Source organism: Rhinopithecus roxellana, chromosome 1 (assembly GCF_007565055.1).
Source record: "Rhinopithecus roxellana isolate Shanxi Qingling chromosome 1, ASM756505v1, whole genome shotgun sequence".
In the NCBI taxonomy this organism is placed as follows: Eukaryota; Metazoa; Chordata; class Mammalia; order Primates; family Cercopithecidae; genus Rhinopithecus; species Rhinopithecus roxellana.
The window spans coordinates 174,681,208-174,704,974 of NC_044549.1; the positions used below are offsets into that span (position 1 = coordinate 174,681,208).

At 38.9% G+C, this 23,767-nt stretch overlaps 1 long non-coding RNA gene across 2 annotated transcripts in view; it reads right to left on the minus strand.

The window, feature by feature from the left end:
* LOC115898391 overlaps nucleotides 1-20,470 on the minus strand; it is a 196,749-nt gene extending 176,279 nt beyond the window's left edge. For both annotated transcript variants that reach the window (XR_004058130.1, XR_004058128.1), the window contains exon 1: nucleotides 20,274-20,470. This is a non-coding gene — a long non-coding RNA (uncharacterized LOC115898391). The remainder of the gene's footprint in view (nucleotides 1-20,273) is intronic.
* Between the last annotated feature and the right edge of the window lie 3,297 nt (nucleotides 20,471-23,767).

Below are 23,767 nucleotides of genomic sequence, written 5' to 3' on the forward strand. Positions count from 1 at the left end.
TAATTGATGTATGGCTTTTTGTCTGTACAACTTCTTTCATATGAGGAGAGGCCCTGTAGCTATGCAATGGGAATGGATCCTGGTAGTTCAGTCACCACTGTATCCTCTACTTCATTGGACTCTTTTTGTGCTTCTAGGAATGTATACAGTCTGCAGTTTCCTTCCTTACATCTTGTCTGTTTCTCCTGAGTTCTCCAGAATCCCTCTGAATTCTCTGACTTAACATGTTCAGTGTCTACTGAGTATACTAATACTGTACTGTGAATCTAATCAACAAAACACAATGCAGTATACCAGGAAGAGGAACTTAAATGAGAAGACCCAGTCTCACTCTCAGCTGCCATTTCACTGAGATCAGTGGGTAGAATTTCTTCACATGTCCAAGATTCCTAGAATATTAGTTCACTGAAGTCATTCTCTCAAGTTTCCATGGCCTTTAGCCATGCAAGGAATCCTGTCTCCCACCCCTGTTCTTTGTCTGGGAATGATGGGGTAGAGAATAAGAAAATCATGGGAAAAGGTTAATTTTCTGATAGGATAGCAACATTTTGTTGCTATAGAACTGCATTTGCATTCTGTGTTTTAGGATGCTCACATCAATATGACATTTGGTTAAACTATGGTTATCATTTCAAGTAGAACCACCTAAGAGGTAAGTGAAACCCACTGAAATTTAAGCAGAGCTCTATCAGTAAACAGATGAGTGATTTTTGAACAAAGCACTCATGTCCATTTCTGGGCTTGGATTTTCTCAGTTATGAAATGAGGGGGTTTGACTATAAAATGAGCCATAGGGCAAAAAAGTCATGATTACTTCCATCTCTAATGCTCCACTGTTTTTAACATTTTGGAATCATTGAGTTCCTTTGAGAATCTAATGAAAGCTATGGAACAAATCATAATGTTTCCAATTTCGAGACACAATTTAGGCATTCACAGACATTTTCTTCTCCCCTGACTCTAACCCCTCTCCCTAATCCTGAAACTCCTCCCCTGTTATTCTATAAGAAGGGGAAATTTTTCAAAGTGCCAAGGATGAGCACACAATAGGTACCCCAAAATGCTCCTTGAGCAAGCAAATGAACTGCATCTATCACATGATATATATATTCTCTGTCTTCACAAATGCAATCATGCCACCATAAATAATTTATAAATACCCACTTGCATTTATTGTTAAGTTATATGCAAAGTATGTAGTATTATTAATTCTAAGGACTGATTCATGCTCTATAGAAAGTAGATCAAGGATGCACAGAAGTGAGAATGATCTGGAATGTCAATCACTTCACTGATCACCCGGCTTTCTTTAGCTATTCAGGCTGGTATGTACTCGTTCATGAAGTTCTCTATTAATTCAAAGAGTACGCTCTCTCCTGAAAGAGTAGAGCCCTTCTTACTCATGGATATCTGAGCAGATTTCCTCAAGAATCCCGACTGAAGCCACTACTTCGGTACAGTTTTCCAGAAGGCATTATGACGATACCTAACTCATTCAAATTAATTAGCCCTTTTTAAGACATTAGGCCATTTTCCTAGTTATCTTTCTATTTTCTTATTATTTGTATTACCTCAAACACTATATAATTTTAATAGAATCCAGTATCAATTGAGGGGAAATAAAGAGTAAACCTCCTAAAGTACTTAGCACAAGTGATAAGGAATGAGGGGTTTTTGCCCATGGATTAAAAATTGGCTGTCACTGTAGCATTTGATTGTAGTTATGATCCTGTTTATTGCCAGGTGGTTTGGGTGGGAGGCTTTTTTTTAGCTGTATCAGTAATATCAACCAAATGCCACCTTGGTTTCTCATTACTAAAGTCTGGCTTTTGACTCATCTCAGAAAAATCTGGCATAAATTGTGTATTATACAACTGCACTCCAAACTCTGACTGCCTTGTATAAGCTAATCCAAAACATCTGTCCTGCACTTTGTGCTCAAAATCCCTAAAAGAGGATATAAGATAATGGGAAATAGAAGGTCTGCCTTCTGCGCTTTAGTTATTCAAAACTTAGGGCCTTAAACAAACATTCAGAAACAAATTTGTCTTCTGTAATCAATTCCAAGCACATGTTGAAATAAATAAATAAGGGTGCATAGCCCTTCTCCAATACCCACCGAGCTGGAAGCAGTCTAGTCAATCAATGTGTCTTCCAGAATCACCAAATTCTTATTATTCAGAAGATATTGCTTGTGGCTGACTGGTGCACTGGTAACTGCCAACAAGCAACCCTCTTGGTATTCATGTCCTTGTATATGCATGCTCCTTAACCCTTGACACTAGGCTTGGGCATGTGACTTGTTGTGGCCAAGCAAGTCTGTTTTTAGCAAACCTGATAGAAACAGAAGCTTCATAAGTGTTCACACTGAGTATCCTCTTAGAATGTTCCATCTTGGAAGCCAATTGCTGTACCAAAAGAAGTTCAGTTTGACTACTGAGTGATGAGAGTTGGTGGAGGAAGGCCCTGGAAGAGGGGAGAATGTCTTGGAAATCTTAGCCCCCCAGCAAAGCTCCAGGTTGAATGCAATAAAATGGGTGACTTCAGCTAATCCAGATGAGATAGAAAACTGCCAGTTCAACTTAGTCAACCCACAGAATGAAGAGTAATAGAGTATCATTGTTTCAAATCTCTAGGTAAAGTGACAGAAATTAAACATTAGTTATATAGGTTTAACTTCATATTTCAGTTCCTAAAAAATGAATGTATCTCATGTGTCATATACTACAACATATAATATAGTGTATATAAATAATTTGATGTAAATGTCATTTCTTGTCTTTTCTTATTCCCAAAAGTCCAAACTCTAATGTCCATAGTAGGGAAAAAAAAACTGTCAAGTGTAAGTTGCACTTTAATTCCAAAAGTATTTTTCTCCATGTTTGTAGTCAAAGTAAAAGCATCAACTAAGAATTCTTAAATTATAAAGTACTGACAGATTGGCTGGCAGTGGTGGCTCATGCCTATAATCCCAGCACTTTGGGAGGCCAAAGCGGACGGATCAATTGAGGTCAGAAGTCTAAGACCAGCCTGGCCAACATGGTGAAACCCCATCTCTACTAAAAGAATACAAAAATTATCTGGGTGTGGTGGCACGTGCCTGTAGTCCCATCTAGATGGGAGGCTGAGTCATGAGAATCGCTAAAACTCGGGAGGCTGAGTCATGAGAATCGCTAAAACTCAGGAGGCAGAGGTTGCAGTGAGCAGAGATGGCACCACTGCACTCCAGCCTGGGCAACAGAGCGAGACTCTATCTCAAAAACTAATAATAATAATAACAATAGTAAATAAAAGTATTGACAGATGAATGGACATTTTTGTTTATTAGTTGGCTGTACTCAAGACTAAAGACATTAAACATACAAACGTGTTTCAAAACTGAAGTGTAAATCTAAATACATTTCACTACCTTGAAAACTGTGTTTTCTAATGAAAGACTGTAGGACTAAACATTTTCTTTAGCCTCCACCAAACCAATGAGTTTAGTTGATAAATCAGGTAATTTTTTTCTACTTTTGTTCAGATTCAAATACAAACTAACAGTAAATTTTATCTAGTATTGTCACAATAATAGTAAGTACCACTTACTGAGTGATTGTTAAGCACTAGGAATTCTATTCATGGCTTTGCATGTGCTAACTCATCATCACAGCTTAAAAGGTGGATATAGTTATTCTTGCTCCATTTTGAGGGAAAAAATCAAGATCAGAAGGAAATTTTCCAAGGTCACAAAGCATATAGGTGGCAGAGGCACTTCTAAGTACTTGTCTTGGAACCCTCTGTTCCCATAGTTCTCTAAGCCAGGATTCAGAAAATTTTTCTGAAAAAAAGGTAGAGATAGTAAATATTTTTAGCTTTGCAGGATCACACAGTCTCTGTTGCAACAACTCAACTCTGCTATTATAACACAAAGACTGCCTTAGGCAATAAGTAAATGAATGGGTGTGGCTGTTTATCAACATAAGTTTGTTTATAAAAATAGGTGGTGCTGAGGTCAGGAGTTTGAGACCAGCCTGGCCAACGTGGTGAAACCCCATCTCTACTAAAAATACAAAAATTAGCCAGGTGTGGTGGCACACACCTGTAATCCCAGCTACTGGAGAGGCTAAGGCAGGAGAATTGCTGGAACCTGGGAGCTGGAGATTGCAGTGAGCCAAGATTGCACCACTGCACTCCAGCCTGGGTGACAGAGCAAGATTCCATCTTAAAAACAAACAAACAAACAAACAAACAAAAAACAAAAAAACAAACAACAACAATAACAACAACAAAAACCAGGTGTTGGGTTGCTTTTAGCCTGCAGCTGTAGTTTGTGAACTGCCTCCACCTCCACAACTTCAGACAATGATTGTCAGACTTGAGCATGAATTAGCATCAACTGGAGGACTTGTTAAAAGAGATTGCTGCGCCCTCCTCCAGAGTTTCTGATTCAGTAGGTCTGGGATGGGGCCAAAAATTTACATTTATCACAAGTTCCCAAGTGATGCTGATGCTGCTGGAACAAGGGCCCACACTTTGAGTACCACTGCTCTATTCATACAGGACATAAGTTGCTGACTATAAGGTAGAACACCACTCTAATGACAACTTTTATTTTGCCACATTTTTAATGAACTAAAGCATTCTGGGATGAGAATTTTTACTGCATGAGAATTTTTATTATTATTATTCAGACAGGCTCTCACTCTATTGCCCAGGCTGGAGTACAGTAGCACAATCTCAGCTCACTTCAGACTCAGCCTCCCAGACTCATGTGATCCTCCCACCTCAGCCTCCAGAGTACCTGGGACTACAGGCACATACCATCACACTTGGCTAAGTTTTGTGGTATTTTTTTTTTTTTTTTTTTTTTTTTTTTGTTAAGACAGGGTTTCCCAATATTTCCAGACTGGTCTCAAACACCTGAGCTCAACCAATCCAACCACCTCAGCCCTGGCAAAGTGCTGTGATTACAGGCATGAGCCACCATGCCCCACAGAGAATTTCAATTGAAGTCTAATTTTTATTCCTGTTTCCTCTGTCTTACTTTGCATCATGCTTGGAGGCAGTTGTGAAGGTCAGGAACAAAGGGAGGGGGAGATGTGATTAGGAGTGCTAGAGTGAGTTCTGAACACAGATTTAGAATTCCTGTCTCCACTCTGTAGGGTAAATGCCCCTGGCTGCAATAACTTAAGCGTACCCTCAGGATGACCTTGTTTTGTATGGTAGACAGATCTGAATGTGTGTTTGGAGCTGGGGAATCCGGCGCGGCCAACGGGGAGGTTTGTCCCTCTTCTATAAGAAACATCTGAGCCCCTGTTTCGTGGAACACAGGCAGTTAAGGGGCTTGAGACCCTGAGTTTTGAGTTAAATAAAGGTTGCCAGGTGGAGGTCGTTGAGGGGAAGAGTGAAAATGCTACATAAACTTCATGCTCTTTGCAAGTGGTTGCAGTTTTCCTGCCAAGCCTGCTGCCACTGGACCATTTCTGTAGGTAAGCCAGTTCTCCTGTCCAGTTTGCTGCCACTGGATTCTATCCCCTGTATGTGTCTCCTTGTCTGACTCTGGGTTTCTTCTGTCTCTTGAAAACTGGTTCCTTTCTTATGGAGGTTAATAGGTATTCAGTACAATACACTCCTTACTCCATCCCTTCATGACTGTTCCTTCTTCATTCTTGACGATACCTTACTTGTGACAAGCTTTAACCTCATCTTAGACAAGATTTACACATATTCATACATAAACACATATTTGTGTATGATATTTAATGTGAACTTTGAAGGTTATAGGCTTAGGATAACATAATCTTACAGAATAACCAACTAAGCTTTCTACAGAAGAAACAAAATGCCATAAGTCTCAATGTTGGAGTGAACCAAGAGGCAGATGAAACAGTGATTATAAACCTGAGTGTCTAAATCAAAGAAAAATGACACACTGACTGTATACTTTCTCAGAGCCAAGTTCTAAACTACTGAAGACATAGCAGAATTCATTTCTTTATTTTTCATAATAACCTTATAGTTTGAAAAACATCATCGCAGGTAGTTAAAAGAAAGGACTCCTGAGTCATCACATACATGAGTGAATTCCAGGTGTTCCCTTACTATGTCTGTGACCTTAGGCATAATTTTTGCCCTCTCCTGTCTTCATTTATAAAACAGGATGTTGATTACATCTCTCTTGGAGGGTTATATCAGGATAAAATGAGTTAATACATGGACAGGAACTGAGTATATGGTAAATACTTACCAAACCGGTGCATACAGCTGACTACATATGGTAATTGAAGACACTGAGTGTAAGATTGAATGATTCATTCTAAGCTATCTTATATACATAGGAATCAGCCAAGCAAGAGTTGAGCCTGTCTATGGCTGATTCCAAAGCTTCAGAGCCTAAGGGATAAAAACACAAGCCAAAGAAACGGAGCATCCAGTCTCTTTTAGCAGGACAACAGGCTTAAGAACACACACCAAGAGATAATCCCAGTATCAAAAATACAGAGAATTACGCAGGAATGTTGGTTCAAAGGAGAATAGACTTTTTGAGTGTGGGCCAAGGAAAAGAGTCCAGGTGGAGCCATATTTGTGTGAGGCGAGGAGAGGGCACTGGTACAAAGCAAAGCTCAACTGCCCTGGATATAAACGATGTTGCTGGAACCAGGAGAATATTCCTGTGGCATAATGAAGGCCACAGACTCAGGATGACCCACCCTGAAAACATACCCATAGCACAGATAAAATTACAATGAAGGAAAAATCCCTAAATCTGAAAAGAATGCTTTTAAATGATTTATTTAAAAATTGAGTAGAAAGTGTTATTAAAATGATTTGCTACCCGTCAATAATAATAAACAATAAATGGGGGAAAATCACTATTCCTTTGCCATTGCTTCTCTCAGACTCCAGTTATTTAGCTAAGTAGGGCAGAGGGGAAGGAGTGCCTGAGGTAGCTGGGAAAATATTAAGGAAAAAAATTTGTGAAAATAATTTTACAAGCCCTTCTGTTTTCCAACAAGGGGCATATCTGTCCCAGGAGCCTTGCAGCTGTGCCTTGAATAGAGCAAGCTATTAGGTTTACAGCTCCCCGAAAATAGTTTCACAGAGCTCTGATTGCATAGGGCCCTCTGAGGTCCTGCTGCAGGTTTGGTTTGGTTTCACAGTGATTTTATATTTCCTGTTCAAGTTTTTATTAGTTTTATATAGATACATAAGCATGAAGGGTCAAGGGGAAAGGAGAAACACAATAAGATCAAATGGAGGTTTTCAGTTAGTAATAGGAATTTAAGGAAACAGGATGTTGCTCAATTCATAGGAGGTTGATGCTGGAGTCTGGAGAGCCAGGCCCACATTTAGTCAAGGATCTCATGTCAAATATCTATGCAGAGTGGACCTATTGCATCTCTCAACTTGTATTCCCCTCCCCTTCTTCTATGTTCTTCTGTGTATGAAGACTGCCTTGCCAAAGCTATTTCATTGTTGTAGACATTAGGAACAGAGAAAAAAAAATACCCTTGTGGACCAAGGTAATTCTAAATCTATTTCAATTAATGTTTAAAGGCAGGGACCCAGAAGCCATACTGCCTGGTTATGACTCCTAGCTTCTCCACATTCTAGCCATGGGATCTAGAACACCAGTATCCTCATACCTCACCTGTGAAATGAGGACAATAGAACTTACCTCACATGGCTGTGTGTATGTGGAAAGTCTCATTTAAAAATAAATGGGAGCCAAGGTAAAACTTACAATAAATTCTTCTATATATCCACATACACATATACTTAGAAAACTACTAGGCATACAATGACTGAAATAATATATGTTAAATATTTAGAACAGTATCTGTCTCATAGAAACTGCTCAATAAACATTATCTCTTAGTATTATGTTTATTATTATTATTGTTGCTGTTACATGTTTAATGAAGTGTTAATTTACACAACCAACTATCTCATCTTAGTTTCCTGAGATGCTGCTATATATGCTCCTGGTCTTCTAGTACCCTTGGGTCATGGTAGAACCATGCATGTGATTTGGTTGCATGAAGAATCAAGGCCAGTGGACAAACATTCATCTGTGGTAAACCACTCAATACTTGTGGAAGTGGAAAAGTATCCTCTAGAACCATGCTTGTCAAATGTTAGTGTGCATGGGAATTGTCTCGGAATCTTATGGAAATGCAGCTTCTGATTTAGTAGGTCTTGAGTAGGCCTACGTCTTTGCATTACTGCTAATCTACAGACCATACTTTGAGTCAACAGAGAATCTATGAATGAGCAAACAACCTAGGCTCCAGGCCCACCTCTCCGGCTGAATTCAAATGGTATTTTTCACAATTCACTTATTTCCTTCACCCTGTCAGCCAGCCAAATAAACACTGAGTAGCGTACAAGAACTGCAAGAAATGTTTTGAGGAATGCAAAGGTGACTGTGACATGCACATTCCTGCTTTTAAAGTATTTACCATCTAATGGTACAGAAACACACACACACACACACACACACACACACAGGAATGCCATCCAAGACTGCAAGGAGGAGCCAAAAGTGTCCAGGAGAGGAAGGATCATACTAGCAACCTAAAGAAGCCAGGGCAAGCAACACATATAATGTTGTTTTGCCTCAAGATTTGCCCCTCTACAAAATGGAACTAATTTTTTTTTGCACTTGGCTCCTAAGGCTACACTGAGGGCAAAATGAACTCATCAAGATTAGAGTGCTTTTGCAAGCAGTATCCTATGTAATTGTTGTTAATATCAGCAGTAATATCAATATTCCAGTTACAAATAGATAACTCACTTGGAGTGATTCTATTTATTATTGTACATAATTCTAAGTATCACTTTTTGTAGTAGGAAATGGCTCTCTTTGCTGACTTCATGACTGTAGGGAAAACGCTCTGTTTTTGACATGGGAGAGGAGGAGTACCCTGCATGGGGACTCTGCATTCAGCTCGTAAGTAACATGGTGGGGTTGTGGAGAAGGCAGTTCCACTTCTGTCTCACAGCCTAGGATCCTGGGTTATTAACTGGGGGCTGTGAGGAGTATGCAGGTTGGGGAGGGAATATTCTAAAGAGATGTGGTCAAATTGTTCAGAGAACAGCAAGCATGGGAAATAGAATAATAGAAATTATTCCATTCTTCTGATTATGGCAACACATAGGAAACCTACCCATCCCTTTTCCCACTTCAAGATGAACTGGTTACCATTTTTAGGGTTCATTTTTTTGTTCTAAACACAGTGAATTTTAAGTTGCTGGCCACCCATGATACAGAGCTCTCTGTGGGTTAGCGTCTCAACTTCTGCCTCTGCCCAATCTACTTACCCCTCCTGTATTTCCACAGATGTTGATCCTGAGGGCACTCCTTAATAAATACTCTGCTTGCTAATCCTCCCTTAGAGTCTGCTTCCTAGGGAAGCACAATCTGTGACCTCTTTGACCATTCCTCTTTTTACCTTGTAGCACATCTAAACAAAATTGACTACTCTCAGTTCCTTGAACAAGCCACAAACTCTAACCTCTATGTTCATTTGCACATGTTCTGTGTCCATCACATAATACAATACCTAGCACATGGCAAATATGAAATAAATAGTTATTGTGGAAAAAATATGTGTCCTTGTATCCGGAAAAGTCCTCCTTACCCTTCTTCCTCTAATCTTCCTTTCTTAACTACTTCATCCTCATCTCTTCAGATAATTCAACCTGAATGTCACTTCCTCTACCCAACATTTTCTGATTTCCCTTGTCCTTTTTCCTTTCTTGGAATTGCTATTGTTCTCTTCGCTCTATAAGAAATTTTGTTAAACTGTATCATAGCAGCTTATGTGCCTATTTCCCTTCATCCTATGCAAACCTTGAGCTGTTTATGAACACCTTGAAGTCATGGCTGTTTTTTTCACCTCTGTTTATACAGCAATAGTTGTCTTTTTTTTTTTTAACCTTGTTTATCCAGGCTCAAGAGGTGTTTAAAAATGAAACTTAGATCTGTGATCTCCTAATACAGATCTGCGTTAGAATTGCCTGGAGAAATGTTAGAAATGTAAATTCTCATTCTTGACTTCTGACTCAATAACTCCAGGATGAGGGCCCATTTCTGCCACCTTTGGGAACTGCTGACAAAAATCTCAGCTTGACTATCCACCATTTCTACTGAGAAGAGATCCATTTAGTTATATTTTTTAGTATTTTGACATTACAGTTGATCCTTGAACAACATGGGTTTGAACTTCTGGGGTCTACTTACACGTGGATAATTTTCAAACAAATACAGATGAAAAATACAGCATTCATGGGATGCAAAACGTGTCTGCATGGACAGCCAACTTTCAGCATTTGCATGTTCTGCAAGGCTGAATGAGGGACTTGAGTAAGTGCAGATTATGGTATACATAGGGGTCTTGGAACCAATCCCTCACATATAACAAGGGGTGACTGTAGCTTGATCATTTACTTTTAAGCATGACTAAGCTCTTGGTCAGGAATACACCACCCAATTATTTCTTTGTCCCTATGGAAAATGATACTGTGCCTTCCAGAAATCCAGTTTGGTAACAGCATGAGAGCACCACAGACAGGCTGCCTGGGTTGACCCCTGGTCCCACCCTTTGCTGACAGTACAACCTTAGACAAATTACATCTTTCTTTGTGCCTCAGTGTTCTCACCTGCAAAATGAGAATAATAGTAATTTGTACCTCATGCGGTGGTTGTAAGAATCAAATAAGTGAATGCATGGGGAGTGTTTAGAACTGAACTTGACACAGGGAAATCTCAATAAATGTTACTTATTTCTGTTACTATAATGATTACTGTTTTTTATTATGATCTTAGGAAATTACCTTCTAGAAAAATATATAACTATAAGGGACATATTGACTAACTGTGGATGTCTAAAAGTTTGGCAGAGGAATGTATAACAAAATTCACAATTTGAGATTCTAGTCCCATGACATACGTTATCTTCCCATTGTTAGTTGCTTTTCCATGATCTCCTGGTTCCTGGTGCCTGAAGATTTTTCTCACATCTTGTTGTTCTGGCAGGGCTTTCCAAGCTTAAACAATATGCTCTATAGTTCAACATTCTACAAGAGACTTGGGTGAAGGATGTTTTTTATATCTCGGAAGTTTAAAATTGCGCAATCCTTCAGGCATAGTGTTTCAACTGAGAGTGGCCTGTTTTCTGAAAGCAGTCTTCCGTACAGACAGTAGTATATCAATTTGTTACCAACTTGGAGATCCCGGCAGAAAACTGTGAAAATTACATACCTGTAATTTGGTTTTCTCATTATAGGGACCTTGACCAGTCTGGATGCTATAGAGTAAGGTCATCGACATTTAAAAGAGAGCAGCTGGACTTAAGAATTTGATGCCAAAACTCAGCAACCCCTCCTTTCCCCTCCGCCTCCACATCCCCCTCTGGCAGGAAATTACACCCAAACCACAGAAAACATTGCACATGCTTTCATCCAGAGAGAAATAATAAAGTTGATCAGCTTAAATTAAAAGGCTGTAACCTATTTTTTACTGTGTGTAAATAAGTCAGGTGTAATAATCTAGTTTACTTGCCTACAAAAGTGTTCATCCATCTAAAGGCGACAGAAAGCTGAGATTTCACAGAATCAATTTAGGGTGAACTTGAGGAAAGGTTTGCACATAAAAACTCCCAAAAATATTACTGTGAAAGTCTGTGAACTTTTTTCTCATTGAAAAAAATAATTGCCTCTCAGAGCCCCCAATTCTAGATAAAGACACGAAGGATGCTTGACCTATAAAAGATTAGAACTATGTGATAGATTTGAAATCTGTCTTGTAAAAGATAAATTCATTTTTTGTTATTCCCCAGTGTAGAACTTGGGCAAATGTATAGAAAGATATTAAGGCAGTGACTCTGGGTCAACATGAGTTTAGGGTGTAGAAATGTCATTATATTAACAGCTGGCAGCCTCTTTACTCCTAAAAAGGGAAGAACATTTGCTTACAGATATACCCTGACAATGTCTTAAAGAAGATGAGTATTATGCTGAATTAGGTTTGGAGAGTATGTTCTTTGTACAGTGACATCTTCTTTGACCCCTCAAATTTTCAATAAAATAAGTAAACCAGCACAAAGCTAATTTCTAGAGGATCTTTCAAGAACTGGTGGAGGGATTCAGTGTTGCCTCCAGGACAATGTAGGATGAAAACAAGGACTAACATGACAGCTGGAATGTTGATGGACAGATGCATGAGGGAGCAAACTACCAGGAATTTGTGAAAATTATGGAGGGGGACTCTGAATTTCCAGAGAAGTTCACAGTGAACTGACAAATCCCTGACAGACAGGGAAGCCCTGGTTGACAGCTTATTTTCAACAGAAAGAACTTTCCTATAATGCTCTCCTAGCTGGTAAAGTGACTCCCTAGCTCCTATACTTACTTCCTCCCTCAGGGCTAACAAGCCCTACCATGGCATCCTCATAGGGCTGGACTCTGATCCTCCTGGTCAAGGAGTTGAGAGTCCATTGAGGGAGATGAATTAATCAAGAGATTTACAGCTCAAAAGGCATAATGGAAGATGCAGCCCTGTTTATGTGCCTCATGAATGCAAAGAAGAAGTCCCAAACTCAGCTTTGGAGGAAGACGGTGTTAGAGAAAGTTTCTCAGAAGAGGTGACAGTGGGTTGGGGCAGGGGTAAATTTAAACAAACAGTAAGTTCAAAATGTAAAATTGTTTGTACTTTGAGGGAGCAGCAAGCCCTTGAGTGTGGCTAGCTCACAGAGGCTAACGTGGGAGATTCAGGGCTGCCTTTCAAAACAAGCATAGGAAGGTAGCCAAAGGCCACGTCTAGGTTTCCTAAGTCAATGGAAAGAGCTTGGATTTTCATCCTGAAGACAATAGGAAGCCACTGACAGGTTTTAAGTAAAGAAACATTGTGATTACATTTGGTGATTGAGAAAAAATGTGTTGAGGATCTCTACACAGCTATTTTGTGGAGTTTAGACCTTTGCTTGTCCAATGCCATCCTCCTAGCCTGAAGACCTGTGTGTCCTTCCAGACATACCTCCCTTATGAAAAATTATGTGATCACATCAACCCCCTCCTTTGATCTTTGTCACATTTGTTTTTCACTCCTGTATCACTTACCTCCTTGTATATTTTTTAAAATGAAACATTCTTTAAGTGTCATTTCACATCTAAATCTTTGGAAATTTTTCAGGACAGACACTCACAAGCCTACAGGACACAATCAGATAAGTGAGTAAAGCAAACCAGGAATAAGAGGCATTTGTCTGCATGGTGCTGTGGGTTGAATGTGTCCCCCCAAAAGTTTCCATGTTGGAACTTTTATTCCTTAATTCAGCAATGTTGGGAAGTGGGGCCTGGTGGGAGGTTTTTGGGTTATGCGGACCTAGGCCTCCTGAAGGGATTAATGCACTTCCCTCAGGGTGGGGATAGTTCTCACAAGAGCAGGGTTACAGAGCAGATAACACCACTTTGTTTTCCTTTTACATGTGCTCACTTGTACTTCTGCTTTTCTCTCCTGCTGTGAAGCCCCACAAAGCCCTCACCTAATGTAGCCACCTGATCTTGGACTTCCCAGTGTCCAGTACCATGACCTAAATACATTTTTCTTTAAAAATTACCCAGTGCCAGGTAATTTGTCATGGCAACAGAAAATGGACTAAGACACATGGTAAACATGTAGTAATGCTCTTTACTTCCACAAAAAAAAAGAGGTAAAACAAAAAAACAAACCACACATTTATGTACCATAAGAAAAGCAATAGCACAAGGGCAGTGCTAATAGAGATGTGTAATTAACCACAGTATTCATGAAGCAATAGGGAGTGATGAGATCTGTAGTCAATCAGAGAGACCATTCACTTTTGTAAGAAAGGTAGTCGCCACTTGTCCCAAGTAATTGTTGACATGCAGAGTTAGAGATACGGTGTGTAAGATGTCTTGATTAAAAAAGGGGGAAAAAATCAAACTCCAAATTTTTATATGAAATATCCTTATACTTAAAAATTGGTTGAAAACTTTTCTGAATATTACATACTAATATCAGCATATCAGTGGCCCAGATATATCCCACATACCCTACAAATTACAACTTCTGTAATACATTTTTATATGATCATGAAGTCTAGAAACTTGCTTAATATACAATGTAATTTGAAAACAAGGTGCTTTTGTTTCTGTGATATTTGATACCCTCGTCTTTATCATTCATTGAGCTCTGAGTTTGTGTTGACTTTCATTGCTGTTTATTTTTCATGTTTATTTTTAATGTTTTCAAAGAGATGAGACCTCCCAGATATCATAAATCACCACTTCAGCATCTTTCTGTCCCCAACCCATAGCATGGTAATTTTTCCTTTGATTAGGCTCTGTAATAATTATAAAAACTAAAATTTATTAATTGTTTACTACAGGTAAACAATTCATATTATCACATTTGTTTCCTAAACCAATGTTATAAAATAGTTACTGATATTTTGATTCGTACTTACAGACGAAGAATTCAAAGATTGAAAAGATTAAACGAAGTGTCCAGGCTTATGTAGTTAGGAAGTTGTGGAGCTGGGACTCAAACATGGCAGGCTGGTCCCAGGAAGTACTATTTTACTACTAAAAATGCCAGTGATGTTGATGATGTCAGAGAACTTGAAGCAGGTATTTCTTTTGACTCACTCAAGCTCTGTGATTCCTCAAGGCTATTCCTTGAATGTAAGTCATTTCAAATAACTTTCAATGCATAATGTCCTGTACAAAAAAGGAAACTGGGGTAATCTTTTGATTTTATGAAGATATTTTTCATGTGGTGATTTATAAACCTTGGAAAGGTAGTTTTCCAGCCATGAATTCACAAAGATGTGTCCTGATTCCATTCATATTTGATTTGAATATAATGGCTTCCATATGCATCCAAATATTTCTAAAACATTAATTTTAAAAAAATAATAAAAAGGCCGGGCGCGCAGTGGCTTACACCTGTAATCCCAGCACTTTGGGAGGCAGAGACGGGCAGATCACAAGGTCAGGATTTCGAGACCAGCCTGGCCAATATGGTGAAACCCCGTCTCTACTAAAAATACAAAAATTAGCCGGGTATGGTGGCATGTGCCTGTAGTCCCAACTCCTCAGGAGGCTGAGGCAGAAGAATCGCTTGAACCAAGGAGGCGGAGGTTGCAGTGAGCTGAGACCGCACCACTGCACTCCAGCCTGGGTGACGGAGACTCCATCTCAAAAATAAAAAATTTAAAAAAAAAGACCCGGCCGGGCGCGGTGGCTCAAGCCTGTAATCCCAGCACTTTGGGAGGCCGAGACGGGTGGATCACGAGGTCAGGAGATCGAGACCATCCTGGCTAACACGGTGAAACCCCGTCTCTACTAAAAATACAAAAAAACTAGCCGGGCGAGGTGGCGGGGCCTGTAGTCCCAGCTACTCCGGAGGCTGAGGCAGGAGAATGGCGTGAACCTGCGAGGCGGAGCTTGCAGTGAGCTGAGATCCGGCCACTGCACTCTAGCCCGGGAAACAGAGCAAGACTCCGTCTCAAAAAAAAAAAAAAAAAAAAAAAGACCCAGCAAATTCAAGTGGCAATTCAACCCATTAGCAATCTCCAATGTGCTAACTAGTAGTGTCACTAACCATTTAATAAATACATATGTATTTCAGCATGAAGTGCATTTATACTAATAAAATAGCACTTTTCTCTGCTTTGCATATTGGAGTTCTATGTCAGATTTTGTTTGCATAATGCATTCTGCTCTGTGAAGAAGTTGGAAAGCCTCTTCCCTAAATATAGCTTCTTACTAAGTCATTCCCCACTCTCCCACCTAATTACACATGCTTGAGCAGTCAGTAGAGGCCGATTAGCATTGTATTATATTTATGGAGTCTAAGACGCAATGAATTGTAAGATGTACTATTATTTTATGTACCAAAAAGGGAGAAAAACACTCCCAATAAAAATATGGTATGCCATCAATTCAGAGATATTAAATTTTTAAAAAATAAGTTATTGAATAAATAGAAGATAGTAATTAAGACCTTGAAATTTTAGCTCAGATTACCTAAATTTGAATTCCAGGACATCTTATATTCTGTGTCCTTTGGAAAACCATTAAGTACCTTCAGCTGCAAAATAGGAATATTATTACAATCTAACTTAGAGAGCTATTGCGAGAATTAAATAAAAGAGTAAATGTAAGGTCAGAGGTTTGGGCTGTAGTAGGTTCTTCATAAATGTTTGCTATTGTCATTATTATGAACGCTAAGAAAGCCCTTGCTATTGGGTTTTGTGTTCCTGCCAAGATTTATATACTGAAGACTAATCCCCAATATGATAATATATGGAGAGGGAGTTTTTGGGAGGTGATTGGTCATGAAGATGGGGCTCTCATATATGGGATTAATGCCCTTATAAAACAGGCCCCAGCCTTGCCTCTTCCAGCCTGTGAAGACATGGTGAGGAGGTGTCATCTATGATCCAGAAAGTAGGGTCCTCGCCAGATACTCAATCTGCTTGTGCCTTGATCTTGGAATCCCAGCCTCCAGAACTGTGATAAGTAAATTTCTGTTGTTTATAAGGCACCCCATTTATGGTATTTTGTCATAAACCATGAAAACCCTTGATCCTATGACTTGACTGTACAAAAACTGTTATAGACTAAGAAATCCCTTAATCCTATGACCTGACTGTATAACGTTTTTCCCATTAGGGGCAGGGGCGGAGTGATCAGACTTGTGTGATGCCCAAATAAATGCCGCCAGGAATCTATGCTTCTCCTTTTAATCTCCTTTTCAGAAGCTCTTTTCTTTTAGTCAGAAGGGTGAACACATATCTGATTGAACGGGCTTTTATCGCTAGAGGAGGAGGTTTGCCTGATGATATAAAGCTCTGTTCAGATGCCAATTTAATCTTTTCTGATGGAGAGGTTTTAGAAGCTTTTAGCCCTCCTTGGTGACCTCCACATCACACAAATAGATTTCTCCTGATCTTATGTCCTACCGTCCCAGAGTTGTAAGGATGGGGTAGATTTTCCTTCTAAAGTTTTGGTCTTGAGTGGAGTGGTGGGGCAGTTTATTTAGATAAATGATGAAATAATGGATATGTTAATTAACTTGATTGTGGTAATCATTTCAGAATATTTTCTTACATCAAACCATCACGTTGTATACCTTAAATATATACATTATTTTTATTTATCAAGTATACCTCAATAAAGCTGGAGGAAAGAAAAAGAAAAGTAAAACGTAAAGGTTTTTCAGAATATTTTTTTAAAGAATTCTAGTTTTGGAACTAATTTCAGACGCAGTTTTTATTCAAAGTAAAAAAAAAAGTTCTTGGTCCCTTTGAATTGTGTATACTAATTATTTATGTATGGAATTCTTATGTGGACAAATTTGGCGACAACTCTAGTCTTTTTTTTTTTTTTTTTTTTTTGAGGCAAGAGGTTGCTCTTTTGCCCAGGCTGGAACACAGTGGCATGATCTCAGTTCACTGCAACCTCGACCTCCCAATCAAAGGTCAATCCAACTTAGCCTCTTGAGTTACTGGGACTACAGGCATGCCCCCTGCATGCCCAGCTAATTTTTGTACTTTTTGTAGAGACAGGGTTTCACCATGTTGCCCAGGTTGGTCTTGAACTCCTGGACTCAAGTGATCTGCCCACCTTGACCTCCCAAAAAGCTGGGATTACCATTGTGAGCCACTGTGCCTGGCCTGACAACTCTAGTCTTAACATATTCTTGAACTCCAACATGTCTTTCCAACTGCCTGATAGGTACTGCTAATGCCTCAGACTATGGCTTCATCAACTCATCACACTGGAAGCCAAATTCATAGACTTCTCCCAAAACAAGTGTATGAGCTAGGCTATGCTTTAGTAACTAATAAGACCAAAACCTCATGTCATAGTCCAATGGAGTATCTGGGCTCCTTCCATTGTGTGGCTACCCCATCTGGTAAAATTTCCAAGGTCATTTCAGAAGGGAAAAGAGGACTTGGAGGTTACCAATCATATTTAAAAGACCAGAACTATCCGTGGTCTATCTCATATCTATCCACATTACATTAGCCAGAATTCAGTCATTGGGAATCCCAAACCTATTGATTCTATCTCAATGGCAACTGAAATTTTCTCCTCTTTTCCACCCCCATTGATATTGTTCTTTTTCAGATATTTTAAATATTTTATCTGTACCACCAAAGTAGTTCCTGCAGAGGTATTCTTGCCTAATGTCTTCTTTCTTCCCACCCTTGTGGATATATCCTTTATGCTGCTCCCAGCTTATCTTTCACAGACCTTATTTATCCTCGTGATTGAAAAGGGTTTTCTTGGAAAGCCTGTGGGGTAGGACTGTGTTCTTTGCATGATGTTCAGGTGCTGTCAGGTGCCAGTGCACCCCCTCATATATAACACTGTTCAGCCTAACCAGATCTCTTGTTTTCCTAGAAATGTCCTTATTCTATGCATAGTCTAACTAGTCAATATTTTTCTGTTTTTTGAAAGCCTACCTATTATGCAAGACTCGACCTAGGTGTATTCCTTTCTCTTTCAAGTATGTCTCCATTCACATGGTTGGAACGAAATGATAATTTCAAAGGGGTCCTAAAGCATATTTTAAGAACTCTTTTTTTCAGACTTTTTTTTTCCCATTCTGATGGAGACTTAAAGTTAATGACTTATGAACCATCTCCCTGACTTGACTACTTGCTCCTTACAGGACTGCAGCAGATACTAATCTTCTTATATTTACAGCATTAACCTCAATGCATTAAATATCATAAATACTAAATATATATTTAGTATATTAACTAACTTTCTAACACTTTTAGCAATTACTAGGACCAAAAGATACTACAAAATTTCAAGTATACGATTATTTGTTTTATTTTCTTCTATAACATGACACATTTTTGAAAGAGGAGTTTTGCTGCATTAATGCTTACATTATGTTCTTTATATTAGATAACTTATAAAAGTATGCTGAAGTTGGAAAATAATGTAGGTCTTTGTCATTTCCTTTAAAGTCTGAAAGCCCTAATGACTGATGACATCTGGGGCATTAGGTAAAAAAAAAATAACAATAGCTTTCACATACAGTATTTAATCCTGCAGCACTCTCTTCATCTACCTCAGATCTGCTCAATACATTTTCTCTATTCTCTGTTTCTTACCAAAGAAAAACTCTGGTTTTCAGATATATTGGTTACTTTTGGCTCCACTTCTGTTACTCCATTCTCCCATACTCGTGGCCTTCTCCTTGAGTCCTTAGCAAGATACTTTCTTGGATTTGCCTACTAACCATCTGGCTATATTTCCTTAATAACTTACTTTCTATTTGGATGCAAATATGTTTTTTTGGAACAAAATAAGGGAGAAATCATGGAATAAAGGTGTATCAGAATGTTTTGGTCTGCAACCAGGAGCAAGCTGTAGCTCAAACTGATGTGAATAATATGGAGATTTATGAACTCTCATAATAAAAGTCCAAAGGTTGGGATAAGCTCTATAACTGCTTATTAGCAATTATCTTTGCTCAGTTCTTCTTTGTGTTTGTTTCTTTCTTGGGCCAGTAAGAAAATGGATGTGGTAATTCTAGGCATCACACTAAGCAGAAGGAAACTATTCTTGTGTTTTCTTTTCAAAGAAAGAAAACCTCTCACAGAAAGTCCCTATAAGACTTTAGTCATGGTTCATTGGCAGGATTGGGTCATATGCTATTTATAAAATCAACCATTGGCAAGGGAAATGGATTACCCTAACTGACTACAACAAATCATTTGGAATAGAATGAATTATGAGGGGTTAGTCTCAATAAGTACTGCAAAAAGGGAAGGCAAGAAGGAGGGAGAAAAGGAAGGAAAGAGGAAGGAAAGGAAGGGAAGGGAAGGGCAAGCTAGAATTAAAAGTAGAATTAGTCTTTTCGTTTTACAAGCTCACTCTTTGTAAATAATTGTAGTACTTCAAAGATTTCTGTTAGCTCTCTAGATTTCAGCGGATCTTAGTTGCAAAACTTAACTTCTAGGCCCTTCCTCAGAGGGGATTATATCTCTGGAGGTTCATCCGACACTTGAATGCACCAGTCTGTAAGGCATTCATGTCCTCTCTGCTCACAAGTCGTTGACCAGAGCTAGTCATAGGGCTCAACTTAACCATGGATATCAGATGGCAAGAAATTCAAATCTACCACACGCATGGAAGTCAGAAAGCTAAAAATATTTAATGAACAGCATTAACGACTACCATAGTCCCCTAAATATTCAGCCCATTCAAACAATCAAAAAATCTTAGTGACTTACCACAAGTTTATTTCTTACTCTGATTGCATGTCCATCATAAGCTGGCAGCAGAATTTTCCTCCTCTGAGTCACTCAAAGGCCAAGCTAACTGAGGCATGTATCACAACACAATTTTTCACAATCATCATAGCAGTCGCAAGAGAATGTGGCAAACTATGCACACTAGCTTTTAATGCTTCTGTCTGGAATGACTCTTGTCACTTCCACCCACATTTCATTGGCAAAGAAAGCCATATGATTATGCCAAAAGAGGGAGCGGAAGTGAAATTCTTCTCTGTGCCCAGAAAGCAGAGAACTGAACTCCAAACTCTGCCTAGCTTAAAATCTCAGCACATACTCAGTTGTGTCCTGTGTTGGATTTGGAAGACTTCCAGGGATATGCATATACGAGGGACGGGGGCATGATCAGCTTTTTCTCTTTCTGAATAAACTTCCACTTCCACTCATTACTGAGTCATTCTTTGAACAAGGAGCTATTAAGCACCTATTCTACCAGACACTGATCTAGATGCTTGGGATATAGCAATAAACAAAATAGACAAGGGTTTCCATCTTCACTGAGTTTGCACTCTACTAGATAGATAAATTACATATATGACAGAGATAAGCTCTAGAGTAAAGAACATAGTAGGAAAAACGAATGGAAAATATCAGAGAGGTGCTATTTAGGTAGGGGTGTCCGGAGAAGGTAACAGTTAAGTAGAAATGGAGGTAAAGGAGTGGATAAATGGAGGAAGAGTTTCCAGGCCAGAGAATAATAAAAGTAAAAGCTCTAGAGCAGGATGTGGCCTGGCTTATTGAAAAACAGTAAGGAGGACAGTTTGGTTAGACAAGAGTGATAGGTGTGGGGTGGGGGAAGAGAGTAGAAAGACATGAGGCCAAAGAGAAAAGGAAGAGCCAAGATCTAATGTGGGTTTATCAAGATTTACTGCGAGGCGAAGCACTACAGATTATTCTCTTTAAGCTCCACTCACTTTGAAGTGAAAAGGAAGCATGACTCTTCCCTATTAGTTGGGGGAAAAAGAAACTTGTAGCATGTTGACAATTTCATGAAAAAACGATTCTCCCTACTAACCTCTCCAAATTCTAGTTTATTCCTTGCCTTCTCTTACACAGGCTGGAAGAGAGTGATGTGTTCATTTTGGAAGAACCCAAAGCTAGTCCTGCAGAAATATTTCACTACTTAGCTTTGTGAGACAGACCACTCATCACTTATAACCAGAAACTCCAGGTATTCAGAAAAGTTGGATTTCATAACTTCATATCATTGCAAGCACAAAGCTGGATCTCGAATAAAGTAAGTGAGGCACTTAGGGCACAAAATTTAAGGAGGCATTCACTTTCAGAGATGTGCAAGCACAAGGTTGAAACTTCATAACAAGAGAGTAAATAACAAGTGCCTTCTCAAATTTTGTGCCTGTGTGTTTCAGTCTAGTCCCAATCTTGAAAAGCAAACATAAACCAATGAAAGTTAACTTCAACAGAAAAGGTATTTGTTAAAAAAGAAAATAAAAAGCATTTGTTTGCATAACCCATAGAATCACAAAGAGTGCTAAGAAAACAGGATTGGATACTACACAATGAGGAACAGGCCCTCATTCACTCCACAGATCCAGTGATTGCATCCCAGTTGTCACTGTTGAAGATACATATCCAGCCTTGAGCTTCTCACCACATTAGAACTGGACAGTGTACCAATTTCATCATAACCACAGGCTCTGCAGTTTCTGAAAAATGGATTTAACTGCTGTTGCTGCTGCTGCCACCTCTCTCACCAAAATTCGTAACAACACTAGCTTCTAAGTCAAAGTTGGGGGAAAATGATCTGAATGGTACAGCCTAGGTCATGTGTCCAAGATGCAGAAGACTGAGAAAGTTAGTATTTGCATTTGTGACTTCTATATTGAGGATAAGCTTAGATTCATTATATGGGAAATTCTCTAAATATATGGGAATTTAGATCCTGGATGGTCAAAAACTAATGGCAAGTGGCAATCGATACTATAAAATAATTGGAAGCTGTGGTAAGTTCTGTGAAAAAATAGGGATTAATAAAGAATAAAATAAGAGGAGTCTACTTGAAATACAGTGGTCAGCAAGAGATATAAGCTGTGACCTAAGAAAGGGAAGGACCTAGCTATGCAAAGTCTGATTACAAGTAGAGAAAGAACAGAGTAAAAGTCCCTAGGATGGGAAGGAGCTTGGTATGTGCCTGTAACTAATAACAGCTGGAGCATAAGTGAGGCAGTATGGACAGGATCATACTGGGTCTTGTAGGCTGTGGTTAGATATTTGTATTTCACCCCAAACACAAAAGGAAGTCATTGTAAGCTTTTAGCAAGGAATAAAATTATCTAATTTCAATTTTTAAAGAAAGTTGCTTTGCCAATGTCTAGAGAAGGAATTGGTATGGAAAGAGTCAAATCAGAGATATTAGTTGGGAGGCTGTTGTGGTGTTCCGGAGAGAAGATGGTCTGAAATAAGAAGGTGACAGCAGAGATCGGGATAAAAGTTTGGATCAGATGCCTATGTTTGGAGGCAGAATCAATGACTTGAATTTGGTAAGTTGGGGGAAAAAAGGAATCACGGACAATTGCTAGATTCCTGGACTAAGTAATTGAATGCATAGTTGTAACTTTTACTGAAATGGAGAAGTGGAAACCAGTATGGGAATAAAAGTTCAAGTGTTCTATTTGGGACGTGTTCAGTTTGTAATGTTAGTATGTCATCAAATAGGCAAGGCTTCAACTCAAGCTGTGAAAGTACTACAAGACTTGTAACAAACCAATTTACAAATATTTCAAGTAAAACTAGTATTGAACATTCCATGACTCTTGGAGTCCAGAAATATTATGTTGGCTTTTCTCTTTGTTTTTTTTTTTTTCTTTATTTTTTAAAAAATAACCAAATGTTCTGACATACAGAAAAGTACAGGAATAAAAACTTGCAAGACACCTGTATATCCACCATCCAGATTTAACAAATGTTAACATTTTATTATATTTGCTTCAGATCTTTTTTTAAATACATAACACAGTACACACACTCTACTCCCTCACCCCATTTCTCTTAACAGTATGATGTCATTTATATAAAATTCCAAAATACTCAAAACAATTCTATGTATTTTTAATGGACCACTGCACATCTAGTAAAATTATAAAAACAAGCATGTCAGGACGTGCCAACAGCAAAATATAGTTTTTGTTTTTCTAATTTACATTAAAGGTAGTGTAATACCCACACATAGGGGTTCTGAGAAATCACACCTCAGTCATTTTGGAGTGTGGCTTTTCCCCTCACTTGAAATCTTACAAGAAATCTACTGCTATGGCAACCCAGGGACATCGGAGGGAACCTCTAGCTTGCAGTTCATTGGAGTCACATCTGAAATGCTCTTTGCCTGAATTGACAAAGACCCTTTGGGAGCAGAGAGGCTGAATCTTTGCAGCATCTGCTCCCTCGTGCCAAATGTGCCTCCAGAACCTGTCACC